General features: G+C 38.4%; 1 long non-coding RNA gene and 1 pseudogene across 1 annotated transcript; both read left to right on the top strand.

Annotated features, from left to right (window-relative positions):
• The first annotated feature begins 902 nt into the window (after window positions 1–902).
• Window positions 903–7,353, top strand: LOC149835760 (cytochrome P450 711A1-like; annotated as a pseudogene).
• Window positions 7,354–8,461: 1,108 nt separating this feature from the next.
• Window positions 8,462–10,976, top strand: LOC149835759 (uncharacterized). The gene is made up of 2 exons (XR_016432651.1): window positions 8,462–9,413; window positions 10,760–10,976. It is a non-coding gene; the product is annotated as an uncharacterized LOC149835759 (long non-coding RNA).
• The last annotated feature ends 205 nt before the right edge of the window (window positions 10,977–11,181 follow it).

Raw genomic sequence — 11,181 nt, 5'->3', positions numbered from 1 at the left:
CTTTTGATAATCAAGTCTTGAGGCATCGATTTACATGGTTTGTTTGGTGAAAGAACGTATTTTAGTTCCTAGGATTGTGTTGTGTGTGTAGGTTTTGACGGACTTCAAAAATTAACATATATTCCTCAATGCACCTAAATTTAAAACATAATTTTACATGGGAAACTGATTTGTTTTTTATAGTGACTCAGAGTGCTATATATATATATATATATATAGATAGATAGATAGATAGATAGAGAGAGAGAGAGAGAGAGAGAGAGAGAGAGAGAGAGAGAGAGAGAGAGAGAGAGAGCAGCTGCCTAATCTGATATGTGCCTATCGCCAGCTTACTGAGCAAATGAAGGGCTTTTTTTTAATGTTTTTCTCAAATCTGACCATACATATATGTTCTACATGCTTGATTCTATAAGAATAATCTCTTCAATCGTCTAATTTTGACATCTGGTTAGGTTTTTATAAAGTTTGAAAACTGATGATCTACTATATTCATAAATATTCAAGCTAAAAGATCATATTTTTCATTAAAAAAACATGATCTGGATAGTACCATATATATGTATGTGCGCGCTTGCGCTCTAAGAGACACGTTAAGCATGCATGATTGAGTTGTATTATTGAACCAACAGATTAAAGGCATGAATTGAGTTGTATTATTGAACCAACAGATTAAAGGCATGAACGGTGGAAAACTGGTCTACAATTCAGGGGGGCCCTCATGACTTGTGTTTTCTAGTGCTAAACAGACCATAGGAATCTTCAACCAGCATTTCCTTGATTACACTGGTTGACATGACCCAAAGTAAAGTGAAGTCTTTATCGGTGCATTGCATCGCAGCAAACAAAACATCCTTAATATTATAATAGCGTTGGGCATCTAGGCTGGAAATGTTCCACACTGCATGCTGAAAGAAAGGACAAAAGGAGGAAGTGGGAAGCTCTTGTATTTAAGTAATGGTGTTCAGGGTTTCCTTGCATCCTCTTCTAGCGATCCACTCTTTGTTTCCTTAATTTCTAGTTTGGTGGTCTGTGTTGAGTATATGGCAACCATAGGGGGAAGTTTGGTGCCACTAGCAGATGTGTGGCAATGGTTGGTGATGGCACCTACTTACTCCTTTATCTTCACTGGACTGGCCCTCGTTATATTCACTCTTTTTACTTACTACTATGCGCCTTCATGGAGAGTAAGGCATGTTCCTGGTCCTCCTGCAACCCCAATCCTTGGGCACCTGCCCTTACTTTCTAAGCATGGCCTTGGTCTGTTCAGTCTCCTTAAAAAGAAGTATGGACCTATATACAGGTATATATATGCATGTTCGGATTTTTCTTAGTATTTTGTTTTCCTTTGGATGTTAGCATGTGTTTTAGACTTTTGAAGAGGAGCAAGCCAATGCTCAAACCCTATAATGTAAAAATGATCACATGTGACCTGCCACAAGCTCAAAGCGACCATTGGTGAGATATGCATTAGCATTTTAACAACCAAAATGCACCAATGTTACCACTATATGTAAACACACATTTTGGACAAAATGTGTTGTCTCTATTCTATCAAAATAGATAATGATTAATAGCTTAATAACGAGTTTTGTCATATGTACTTAACTGACCCCAATTCACTTTACCTTCACTCATGATTATAGTTTGGGTTGGGCAATTTTGCAGATTCTTTAGGTCTTGGAATTGAGCTTGTGTGGTGATTTGAGCCAAAAAAGGGATGATGATGATGATTATGTTGATAAACATTGTTACACATGCTCATCTAACAATGAAAACACTTATTTTTTTGTCGAAAGGCAAAGAAAACTTTTATTTTGTAATGCTAATTTGTAGTAACAGTTTTTATGTTGCGTGCTTGTTTATGCTCTGATCATAAAGACCACCATCTTTATCTTTCTTCTTTAAAAAATGAGAAAAATAACATAATTGATATCCATTAACTACTCTAAATGGTTACATGTGAGACAAAATTTATCTCTTGGTTGTATTGCACCAATTTTGTATGACTTTCATGCATTTCCAATAATAGGCGGGCGGGCCTGCACCCCACTCTGGTTGCCCAAGTGGCAGCAGGCCTCACCAGAAGGTGCTGACCAGGTTCGACTCTCACTAGGTGTGCGGGTGTCTTTAACTGGTGGGCTTCATAAGAGCTTGGATGTCGGTGACCCCACTTGGGGTTTACATCACAGGGAGGTGGGCTCATTAAGTGACCCGAGTCTCTGCTAGTGTTCCTCGACATGATTTTTTTTTTTTTTACTTAAAGTTGGGACATCAATGGCATCATGTGAATGACGTCAACAACTTGGACTCCAACAATTCTAAGTGAAAATATTATGGTTTGTAAATATGGTCATTTTTCTTACACTAAAGCCAAAGCAAAAGGCTGGGCTTTGTGATATAAATATTTGATCTCGTCCTTCGTCTTGCATCATCTGTTACCATGCAGAAAACCATTTCACTTGAAGTCTTTTTTTTTCTTTTCCTGTTTCACCTTTTTTTTTTTTGTACTGGTAAGATAGAAAAATGGTAAAAAAATGCTAGTAGGAAAGGAAAAATGACAACTTTTCCAATCATTCCAAGTAGAGATTTTTTCTAAAAAGTTTGATTTTTTATAGGAAAAATTCCTCCACCCGGGGAGTAGAAGAATTTTTCCTATCATTTTTTTGTTGCATGAGGGCAATTGCCACAAGAGCTTCCTCCATCTTTATCTTCCTCCTATTCACCACCATTTTCATATCTCTCTCTCTCTCTCTCTCTCTCTCTCAGGCACGGTCGACCACCCCTCTTCCTCTATTTGGTGGAACCACCTCTCTCTAAGAGCTGCCCACCACCATTTTCAGATCTCTCTCTCTCTCTCTTTGGTCCAACCACCTCCGAATGACTCTCTCTCTCTCTCTCTCCCTCTCTGTGAGAAGGGGCTTGTGGACTCTCTTTCTCTTTCTCTCAACTTTTCATAAGCTCAGCACTGTGTTTTTCTCCTGCAGCAAAAACTTTTCATTTAGAAAAGTTATCAAGCAAAATTTTCTTTTTCTGAGTCCTTCCAAACGTGCCCATAAGGTTTCACATTAACCGGTGCCCAGAGTGTAAAACTCTATGGATACTCTCCCTCTACTCACTCGGGATAGTTTTCCATTTGACTTTGGCGTTGCAGCCAAAGATTGCACCTAAGGTATCGAACTATCAACCTCCAAGCGTTCAGCCAACCCACCTATCAGGTGTGAGGAACCCTAGTGGCCTTTTGATGCATAGAGTGGCTCGTGATGATGTCAGGGCATGCACTGCATCTCTGTTGATAATGACTTTTGAATCTTTACTAGAGCATCCACTTGCAGCATATTATGCTAGCTAGGTGCATATCATTTCAAAGGTGACATCAATGAGAAAGCAGGTTACATAGCCTCCATACTAAACAAAAGCAAGTGGAAAGTGGCAGACACAGTGAGTCAAAGCCAAGTTGTATTCAGATACATCGTGTCAAGCATTTGGGCTAATATCTGAAATTATGCATATGGTGCAACTAATGGTGTTTCTATTGTTGATTTGTTGACTAGTCTCAACTGCTCAAACATTGAAATAGGGAATTCTATTGACTAGATACGAATAAGTTGTCACCTGAAACATGAAACAACACAGTTCAAGAACTTGGTCATGATTCACCTAATGCCTTACAAGCTCCGATGAACTTCAACATCTTTTTATCTATGGGAAAATATTTGCTACTAACGAAGGTAAGAAACTAATGAGCTAGAAATCATAGGTGCAAGTTGTATCGACTCAATCTAATTAACCACATAGATTGTACCGTTATAATGACGGTTCTAGCAGCCCAAAGTTTTCAAAGTGCCAGAAATATCTTGATATCTTGGTATACTTTATGCAGATTTCATTTGGGAAGGCAGCCACTGATAATTGTGGCGAGTGCAGAATTGTGCAGAGAAGTTGGCATAAAGAAGTTCAAATCCATGCCGAACCGAAGCATTCCTTCTTGCCTTTCGACGTCTCATCTGCATATGAAGAGTCTCTTCTGTACCAGGTATGCGCGTAACACATTTACCTTAACATGCATTATATATATCCTATACCTTAATTTGTAGATGAAGTGGATTTAATAATTTTATTTTTTTTGAAGATGGAGGCTTTTGATTGCGTAACTTTCATCAATTTTACATTATTTACCTTCATTAATTTTGCATTCTATACCTTAATATTTGTAAACTAATACAATTAAATTATATGCATATATGGTCACCTCGTAGTTAGGTAAAATCGCCAACTTAAAATGCTTAAAAGATCATGCCGCTTGTGGCTCAGCTCATGTTTGGCTCCTAAAGAGCTTGTTCAAACTTGTGGAATGGGGTCAGCAAGCCAAACACAAACAACGAATGCTCGGCTCAGCTCAACTCGACTCGTTGAGGCTCGTCAACTAGCAATTAATATATTTTTGTATCAAAGAGTGTAGATGGTTGAAATGTTTGGCTTACAAGCAATATGTTTTATAGTTCAAATGGTTTTGCTCACAGCTTTGAAATAATGTATTTACTTTGTAATCGGCCAGTTTTAGCCGGCTCAGGTTTAGAGTCCAATTGGTATTATTTTCAATTTTAAAAAAGTGCATGTTCTTCGTTAATGAGCCAACTCAAACTCAGCTTTACTGAACTCAGGCCTGCCATGAGCTCAAGTTCGGGTTGGCTCACCACAAGAATGAGTGGAGCTTGAACACCCTGTTCTTAATTTTATGGTTGATTTCAGGAATACAAGATGGTCTACAATGAGAAGCACGATAACTGCCATCTACTAACCTTCCCATCTAGCAAGCTTAGTACCTGCAATGAACCATATCATACAAAATGCAGCACTCAGCTTCACAAACAAAGAAGACAATGACATAGATTTCTCTGACTTCTCCCTCAAACTAGCAAACGATGTCATTGGAAAGGCTGCATTTGGAGTCGATTTTGGGCTCACAAGCAACAGTGCCAATGTTGACAAAGAAATATCAGAGTTCATCAACAACCACATCTACGCTACCACATCACTCAAGATGAACTTCAATGCAACTTCTTCAGCCCTCCTAGGACTTTTCCTTCCAATTCTGCAATATCCGGTTAAGCGGATCCTCGAGTGGATACCAGGAACAGCCGACTGGCGATATAGATTGACCTATAGTATCCTTAGCCAGCGTTTGGATGACATCGTAAAGAAGAGATCAATGAGCCAGAATTTGGGACACAAGGACTTCTTGTCAGTGCTACTGAGTGATAGGAAGTTTGAGAATGACTCAAAGGTGTTTACACAAGACTACATCAGTGCTCTTGCTTATGAGCACCTCCTATCTGGGACAGCTACAACTGCTTTCACTTTGTCCACTGCAGTTTATTTAGTGGGGGCCCACCGTGAAGTAGAGAAGAAGCTGTTGGCTGAGATCGACGCTTTTGGCACCTATGATCAGGAGCCAACTGCTGAGGATCTTCACAAGTTTCCTTACCTTGATCAGGTGAGAAGTCCATATTTATAGCCTTTTTCATTTTTTTGTCTCCAGCATAACTGCCATGTATAACTAGGGAAGAAAGCAAGTTATCACTGTAAGATAATTCACTTTGTTACACTTCAAATTATATCCATTCACATTTAAGTTGATTAGTCACTTGGAAGATAATTGACTTTACTTCCTCCCCCGTTTTTTTTTCTTTCCCTGGAATTTTTACGTGTATGCGGAAAATGCACACCACCATATTCACCCTTGATGCGTAAAGACAACCATGTGAGCTAATCGTCCTTGTGTTGCAGGTTGTAAAAGAGTCCATGCGGTTTTACATTGTCTCCCCACTTGTTGCCAGAGAGACATTGGAAGAGGTGGAGATTGGGGGATATAGACTACCCAAGGTATGAACTATGAACTTGTAATATTTCAAACGCAAATATGGATAATATTTGTGCAAACAGTATCAGCCAAAATATGACAATAGTTGATCATTGTAACACAAAGTTTGAGCATTCACCATGCACCCCAAATTGGGGCACATTTTTCCCTTCGTGTTTGATTTCTTCACGATGCTAAGACAATCCTACTTAATAGGTCCTTTGTCATTCCTTCAATAAAACTACAGTAAAAAACTGAACCATGATTTAAAGGTGTAACACCAATTCATCATTTTGAGAACATTAGTTCCTGAAAAATGGAAGCATGTGAAGTATAATATTTTGTGATTAAAACAAGATAATCCTGAAAAATGGAAACATGTGAAGCATAATATTTGTGATTTTTCTAACCATTGCTTAAAGCAAGAGAAAAGAACCAGCTCCTCTTACTGTGAAGTTGCTAAAGATTACTCCCACAATTGCAGGGAACATGGGTTTGGATGGCAATACATGTGCCAACTCAAGATCCACAAAACTTCCCAGAACCACAAAAGTTCAAGCCAGAGCGATTTGATCCCGAGTGCGAGGAGGAGAGGAAACGGCTCCTTTCTTTTCTCTTTCTATTTCATTTTGCCGCCCATCGCCCTTCGCCCGTCGTCCGCCGCCCGTCGACTGTCGGTCGCCGCCCGTCGCCCGCCGCACTCTCCTTCACCTCCTTCTTCTCTCGCCCCCATCGCTCGTCGCACTCTCCTTCACCTCCTCCTCTCGCTGCTTGTCGCCCACTGCACTCTCCTTCACATCCTCCTTCTCTCGCCACCCGTCACCCACCGCACTCGCCTTCACCTCCTTCTCTCGCCGCCTGTCGTCTGCCACTCTCCTTCCCTCACTCCATCTCTCATCACTGTGTGCTGCCCCTGATGACCCTCGAGCACCGACACCGTTGTGTGCCACCGCCGACATCCCCTGAGCACCGACGCCATTGTGTGTTGACGACCCCCAAACAACCCGATTCGTTGATAGTGCCTCGTGGTACGACAGGGTCCGGACACGACTGGGCTCTCACCCTCTCTGGCGCCCCCTTCCAGGGGACTTGGGTCCATTCCATCGGTGAAGATGCTTCTACATACTACAATTCGGTAGGTGAAGCCTACCGATTCTCAAGCTGAGCTATTCTCGGTTTGCTCGCCGTTACTAGGGGAATCCTTGTAAGTTTCTTTTCCTCTGCATATTGATATGCTTAAACTCAACGGGTGGCCTCACCTGACCTGGGGTCGCTAAGCTGAGACGAGTAATCGTCTTTAGAGTTCCAGCAAACTTTTGATGCTTCATGCGAGCTGCGGCAATCCACCGCACACAGAGTGCACGGCTATGGTAATCCCTTGCTTGCCTCACCGCATCGTGCCATGAGCCTACATTTCAATCGATGGCACACCGATAAAAAAGGCACCGCAGGCCAATCCTCTGTTTGTACATTTGTGCTTTGCAGGTATGTAACTGAGCTAATTGCGCGATGCTTAGTGCTAAACATCGCATGCGGCTAAAAATGCCATGTAAAAAGAAATAAAAAAAATGCAAAGGTAAAAACATACAAATCGGGTAAATATCCGTGGTAAGTAAGTGATGCAGGCACATCATAGGTTATTTAATTTCTTGAATGCAACACTTTTTTGTTCACACACTCACTTAGTTGTGGATATCTAGGACTGCTTTGATAGAGTTCGGAGATCATGCTGAGCATGATTTGAATGTATGAAAATAGAAATGCTCTTATTTTTTGAGTTCGGATTCCATACCAGTCATGGTAGTAGTTGATTATTGGAGTGTGTTTACTGCATGTACATATTTAACATTATTTTGATATGAATGATTTGAATGTATTGTAATGTTTGATGTGACTGTATGCATGCTTGCATGAAGTTATTTTCGATTTGATTATGTATCCATGAAGATATAGAGTTGTGTAACTGATCCAAATAAAATTTTTATTTGTTAGAATATGGTTTGTTAAGGTCACAGTGGTCTAGCACCCAGTGGTAGTCAGTCTCAGCCTTCATCTTCACGGGTTGCTTCGATAGGTATATCATTTAACTAATTGTATACTTGATTAGTTTAAATGTGCACTGTGTGAATTTTTAACTCATTTTTCTATAAATGATGTTTCGCTTGCACATGACCCACCAACACCAGCTATTCATACATGCCAGGAGACAACGCCAGATGCAGGGTCTTCTCAGTCTGACACACGATGACTCATTCAAATAGTATATATCGATAGTTGACCGTAAGTATTTCATTTTCACTTATCCAATACTTATCTTATAAATAGTGTATATCGATAGTTAATGTATACCAATTCATGTGCAGCGCGAGGTTTGAGCCATAAGAAGTAATACCAGAAATTAAGCAGTCACTAGTTCAACATCTTTCAGAACCGATCACTCAATAGAAAGAGTAACCGAATGAGGTGTTGGACAGATTGTGGTCCTCATTCTTGGTATAGAATCATTTATCATAGCTAATGTGTTTCATATTTTTTTTTTTTTATAGTCATGCATACTAACTTTCTGAAATTATTCGTAGGCTTCGAATCGCTTCGCGACTATGAAGGAGGAGCAGGATGCGAAGCGGGTATGACAGAAGGTGTCTGTCAGTCGATTTGCAGACATGCTGCACAACATGAAGACTGCAACAATAAAAACATCTGGTGGGATGGACGATCCACTGCAGTAGAAGGATCATGACCCTCCTACTATTATGTGAGATTATTGGGATGCAATGTGCGACAAGTGGGCGGGCCATGAATTTCAAAATCGCTCAGCAAAGGCTGCACAAAACTGAGCGAAGATACCCGATACCCATCTACACACAGGTGGATCTAGGACTTTTGGGAGCCACCTGGAGAAAATGGTAACTCATCAATATATATATTATCAAATTTATAAGTATTGTTGCATACTTTTTAATTGATTTTTTTATCATTTAATCTCGCAGGAAGCAGAAAAAAGAGGCATTGTGCCTTACAAGGATGTATTTGTTAAAACACATAAACATAAGAGTACGGGAGAGTTCGTATCAGAGAAGACGAGAGTGATAATGGTATGTATTTATTGTATTAATAAACATTATAATAGACAAGTTACCATGAACATTATAATTCTTAATTATTAATCCATATTGTAATCATTACTTTATAGGAGTCATACGAGCAACAAATAGTAGAGTGATATGACGATGACTCGACTCAGCATCTGCCTTTTGATCCTGCAGCATGAGTGACTGCAACCGGTGAACCAAAAAAGGGTCGTGTGTTCGGGTTTGGGAATAATAGCAACACTACACTAGTCATTGCCTCCTCCAGCCAGAGCTCTCAGAGTTCTCCCGCCAGCATCAACTTTCAGCGTTCGATTGACCCTGCTAATTCTTAGGATGGTGTCCGCCAGCTTGTTAAGAATACAGTGCGTGACTATTTACATGAAGTCATTTTCGACGTTGTCCACAATGAGTTGTGCAACTTTTTTTGGGACAGGGAAACTTCGTCTGCAGGTGCCTGTCAGGTATGAAAGTTTCATTTCATTTGTTTCATGTCATTAGATTTCAAGCTAGTATATGCATGATTTCATCACATATGAGCATGATTTCATCATTTGTAAAGTTTTTTGACTGCCTTATAACATATATATGCATGATTGAATCACTATGAAAGTTTTTTCACAACCTTAGAACACATATTAGCATGATTTCATCATTATGAAAGTTTTTTGACTGCCTTAGAACACATATATGTATGTTTGAATCACTATGAAAGTTTTTTGACAACCTTAGAACACATATATGCATGATTGAATCACTATGAGAGTTTTTTCACAACATTAGAACACATATAAGCATGATTTCATCACTATGAAAGTTTTTTTACAGCCTTATAACACATATATGCATGATTGAATCACTATGAAAGTTTTTTTACAACATTAGAACACATATAAGTATGATTTCATCACTATGAAAGTTTTTTGACTGCCTTATAACACATATATGCATGATTGAATCATTATGAAAGTTTTTTGACAACCTTAGAACACATATCTGCATGATTGAATCACTATGAAAGTCTTTTGACAACCTTAGAACACATATATGCATGATTGAATCACCATGAGAGTTTTTTGACAACATTAGAACACATATAAGAATGATTTCATAAATATGAAAGTTTTTTGATTGCCTTATAACATATACATGCATGATTGAGTCACTATGAAAGTTTTTTGACAATATTAAAACACATATAAGCATGATTTCATCATTATGAAAGTTTTTTTACTGCCTTTTAAGACATATATGCATGATTGAATCACTATAAAAGTTTTTTGACAACCTTAGAACACATATATAAGCATGATTTCATCACTATGAAAGTTTTTTAACAACCTTAGAACACATATATAAGCATGATTTCATCACTATGAAATTTTTTGACTGCCTTATAACACATATATGCATGATTGAATCACTATGAAAGTTTTTTGACAACCTTAAAACATATATCTGCATGATTGAACCACAATGATTTTTTTTTACTGCCTTATAACACATATATGCATGATTGTGATACATAACACATTTATTTGACAGCCTTATAACACATATATGCAAGCTTGAATCACTATGACATTTTTTTGGCAACCTTAGAACACATATCTGCATGATTGGATCACTATAAATTTTTTTTGTCAACCTTAGAACACATATCTGAATTCTGTTAATGTTCTTTACTTTATTGCTAGCTAGTCTGTGTAATTCATTAATGTTGCTTTGATTGTCTTAGATTAGGTGCATTGCATATAATTTATTTCATTATATTTTATTTATCAATACTAACCTTTCGGTTCTCTTGTAGGATGCTGGAGATAATCAGCGTAGAGGAGCTAATGGAGGCATGAATGAAGGGGCAGATCGTGACAATGAAGAATATAATACATCGAATCTTGGCGATGATTAGATTTATGTGTTGAATTTGTTGCACATTCTTGTTGTTTCAAACGAAACTCTTTGTATATGTTCACTTATAAATAATTAGAACTTGACGAGGATTATAGTAGATTGATAAATTTTTTCGCCTTGTATCTTGTGTTAAATTTGTTTCAACTGCTTTGTATATATATCTTTTATGTGTACTTTGGTTTTTATACATAGGATATATAAATTGTATAACGAGAAAATTTTTCTTGATATTTATATTTCAAACAATTTTTTTTTTATTTTTTGTGACAGATTAGCGGTGGATAATATCCGTCGTTAATTAGAATCGGCCTCCAATTT

The sequence above is a fragment of the Nuphar pumila genome, chromosome 6 (genome assembly GCF_984573655.1).
Source record: "Nuphar pumila chromosome 6, dmNupPumi1.hap1.1, whole genome shotgun sequence".
NCBI lineage: Eukaryota > Viridiplantae > Streptophyta > Magnoliopsida > Nymphaeales > Nymphaeaceae > Nuphar > Nuphar pumila.
This window is presented reverse-complemented; position numbering and strand designations above follow the sequence as displayed.